This window comes from Ursus maritimus, unplaced genomic scaffold (genome assembly GCF_017311325.1).
Source record: "Ursus maritimus isolate PB19 unplaced genomic scaffold, ASM1731132v1 scaffold_36, whole genome shotgun sequence".
Classification (NCBI taxonomy): Eukaryota; Metazoa; Chordata; class Mammalia; order Carnivora; family Ursidae; genus Ursus; species Ursus maritimus.
In genome coordinates this window covers 352613-356653 of record NW_024426230.1, presented here as the reverse complement: position 1 = coordinate 356653, position 4041 = coordinate 352613, and the positions used below count along the sequence as shown (strand labels likewise).

Genomic DNA, 4041 nt, shown 5'->3' with positions numbered 1-4041 from the left:
GGGGGGGGTGTCCAGGGGCGCCTGGGTGGCTCAGTCGGTTAGGCACCTGACTCTTGATTCCAGCTCGGGTCATGATCTCAGGGTTGTGAGATTGAGCCCTGCATTGGCCACGGAGCCTGCTTAAGATTCTCCCCAACTCCCTCTTAAAAAAAAAAAAAAAAAGAGAGAAAGAAAATAAAAAATAGTAAAAGTAAAACGTGTTCCTTGAGTCAATTATGTGTAAATGACAACAAAACGGGTACTAAACCTCTAAAATTTTAACTGTAAATTTTTTCCAAGTAGCAGACTACTTTAGGTATAACCTGTAAATTAGTTTTACGTTTGGACTGATGTGTTAAATCGTACAAAACCATAGGGGCACCTGGCTGACTCACTCTGTGGAGTGTGGGACTCTTTAATGTCAAGGTTGTGGCTTCAAGCCCCACGTTGGGTATAGGGATTACCTAAAAATAAAATCTTAAAAAAATTGTACAAACTATAAAGAAAAAAGTTGTAGAAAATGTATACATTTGATTATCTCTACGGCAGTGTTTGTGATGTCCCGTTACGGTGAAACTTTCAATTTTCTTACTTAAGTCACAGCTTGAACCCGGTACTCAGACTCTTCACAGTATGTTAAGTAACTTTGTGGCTCATCTACAAATAAATCCTTTGCACATGTGTCAGAAGACAAACGCTCACCAAGTAGTTAATATGAAAAGAAGCATTTACATTTCTGAAAGTCATAAAGATGTCTTCCAAAACGCTATGTTAAATTGATGAGCTACCAATTCATAAAAAAAGATCAAACAACTTTAGTGCCTAATTATAATGCTTTGCAATGAACAGTATACCTAATCTATACTTTGTCAAACCTCTGGGAGGTTTGGATCCCTTCTTCTAAAGCACTCTTCTCAAAGTGAGGGATGCCAACCAGCACCAAGTGGCACTTATTTGAAATGCAAATTTCCAAGGCCCACACCAGACTTAATTAGAAATGCTGGTGGTGGAGCTCGGCAATCTATTTTAACTATTCCCCTGATTCTAATGTCTGTTCACATTTAAGAACCACTATGAGGATTTAATGGGGAACCTCTATCCCATAGTTTAGAGTGGTATAAAATAAATCCAAGAGCATCATGACCTATCATAGTAAATGCCCAAGAGAATTAAAAAACGCTACAGTAATCCTTTTCCCCCTTTATAAACCCCAACTTTCTAACACCTAAGACAACACTTGCAGTTATGCTACATCAAATAGTGCTGGTTCTCACCTGCCAATTCTCTAATAAATCTAATATGTACAAAACCATCATTTTCCCTGACCCCAATCAGAATGAATATATATATTAAGTATCAGCAAATAATGTAAATTATAATTTTACAATTATAAAGCTACTTCAAGACTAAGTTAAGATACATATTATAAAAACTGCTTTTAATAGAACTTTCTGTACACTTTTCAGCCTTCTGACAACATAAGACCTGAACAGAAATCAGAAATTAAAATAGGTACGATGTCTAAGCACCCTTTTAAGTATGAAACTGAAATCCATAACGTTTGACAGATTTGCCTAACACAGTAACGGGGCTGAGGGAGATGGGGATACAGTTCTCTTAACTCTAAGGCCAAGATTCTGTCACTCCCCAGCTAACATCTTAAAATAATTACTTAATATAATTTTTAATATTAGAAATTTATTCCTTGTTCTTACAGCAATTCCATCCAATACGTTGCATGCTATATGAAACCCACTAAAGCCCTAATCACAAAAATAAGCAATGTTTAAATTCTCTACAGAAGGAATAGCAACTAACACCAAGCATTCCAGTGCAGTGAGCATGGGAAACACAAAAATGTCAGAAGACCTACAATTTAGTCATCCTTCCTCTTTAGCCACATTAAAATAATACTAAAGCCTACCTATCTGAAAACACCTCTAAAATTGTTTCAGAGATTAATTCTGGGGCCAAACTTTCCAGATGGATATCAACTCAAAGGAACGGTTTCCTTGGTACACGCTGATCCCAAGAAACCCATATTTCTAAAACGTCAAGGCAAGAAAAGTGCCCTTCAATTAATTTCAATTTTTATCAGTTGTTATTAGATATTACTTCCTTACATTTCTATTTGCCTACAATATTTTTATCACGTTTGTGACTTAAATTAACTAATCACTGCCCTTATCTCATTTCTTACAGTTCTGCAGTGATAAATTTTAGTTTTCAGCCCATGTAATAATATACATGTTTATGTTTTTTGTAAAGAGCAATGCTTTTAAATCCTATTACATTATCTACATGGTGAGGGAACTGACAAATCCATTAACTACTACGGAAAAAAGTACTTTTACCTTCTGTTTCCTAAAGGATGAATCTATCCTACACTATTGGTTTAAATTTTGCTTACCAGTTTTTGTGAGAGAACATATTACGAAAAAGAAATCTTCCCCAAGTATCAAAAAAAAAAAAAAAAGGCGATTTCTTGGATAAGTGAATGTGATACTACTTTGAAACACCTATGTAACTTTATAAACTTAGCGAACATTTTTTAAGTTTCAGGACTTAGAAATAGTGGGCACTTTAACACTTTAATAAAAAATATGTAGTTCCTAAAAAGTATGCATAACTACATACTTTTTACAGAGAGTTAAGATATTTTAGAAAATTAATTCCAGAATATCCTGTAAATCAGATTTTAAGTTTGTATTAGAACGTTAAATTAGTAACAACTGCCAATTCTCGTAATTAAATATTTTTCCCAAGTACAGTTTGGGAATTTCCAGTTACCGCTAGTGACTGCTGTAATTAGGTTCTCGTAAAGATTCAAATACAGTACTATCAATACATACTATTCCAATAGCTAGATAAAAAACACTTGACGAACCTAGTAGAGTCAAATTCCTTAGTAGTTCCGCTACTGATTTATTATGACCCTGGCAATCGACACTCTTGTGCCTCTCAGGTTCTGTCTGAGAAAGATAGCAGTACCTACCTCAAGCAAAGTTCCACTAACTTATATATTTCAAGTGATTTGTAACCTGCAGATAAAAAGTAAGCCAGCTTTAATTATTACTGTTAATATGTAAATGAGATTACAATATTTTTAAAAATATATAACTGAAAATAACTACTTCGAGGTCCGCCATTGCTCAGAGAGATGTAAAATAAAAAGTAATCAGTAAAACATTAAATCTATTGTTATAATATTTACTACTCTTAGGCCCTGCGGTACGCTCCAGATTTTAGAGGCTCGCGGTACAATATATACTTGGTAACCCTTACCCATCCCCCGCCCAATTTTTAAATTTAACAGGAGACATCAGCACTACATGAACTTCAACTGTATTAATGAGCATCTCGATCTTCCCTTTCATCTCTCTCTTGGAGTCCTCATGGTCGTAGAAAATGAAAGGAAAGAAGCCGTTAACACAGAAAAAAAGAGCGAAAAAGGAAAAGGACGTTTTCCCTGCCGATCGTGGCCTAAAGGACACTAGGTTAAATCTGCGCAAGAGCTGAGGCCTGTAAAAATCTCTCCCGCATAAAACCTAATGCCCCAACGCAAAGAGAATAAATGGAGGCCTGGTTACTCTACCGAGGGTAGGGTTCCCTCGTCTTCTCTCCCACACCCCCTCGCGCTCGCCGAGGAACCCAGCGCCTGCCCTGCTTCTGCCCCCTCCACTTACCAGGAGGGGGAAGGGAGAAGAGATTCGATTCTGAATCTCCTACTCCCGGGTTCTACGTGGAGAAGTCAACTGCTGCTCGAGGTCGACAACGCGGCCGCACAGCTCAGCCTTCGTCTCTTCACAAAATGGCCCCCGAGTCTCCTCTGCCGCCGAGGCGAAGGCCTAGCCCCCGCCCCGCTCCCGAGAATTGTGCTATTGGCTGCGACTTTTCTCGCTCCGGCTTCTAATTAGACAGTTCTACCGCTCTTCACAATTCTGCCCAATCACAATCAGTAGTGGGTTAGACTATGCAAGAGAATTTCCACATGCGTGAGAGAAACTAGTTTGTAAATGGTTACTTTTCCTGTCATTTATCACGTGAGACGTGCTTATTGGT

At 37.7% G+C, this 4041-nt stretch overlaps 1 protein-coding gene across 8 annotated transcripts in view; it reads right to left on the bottom strand.

The window, feature by feature from the left end:
• Nucleotides 1-3825, bottom strand: part of HNRNPC (heterogeneous nuclear ribonucleoprotein C) — a 54286-nt gene extending 50461 nt beyond the window's left edge. For 4 of the 8 annotated variants that reach the window (XM_040620677.1, XM_008711127.2, XM_008711128.2 and 1 more), the window contains exon 1: nt 3666-3825. The gene's annotated coding sequence lies outside the window, so the exon portion shown is untranslated. Of the gene's footprint in view, nt 1-2974; nt 3021-3665 lie in introns of all 8 variants that reach the window. The other 4 variants (XM_040620679.1, XM_040620678.1, XM_040620680.1 and 1 more) reach the window with 3 other exon arrangements.
• Nucleotides 3826-4041: the final 216 nt, after the last annotated feature.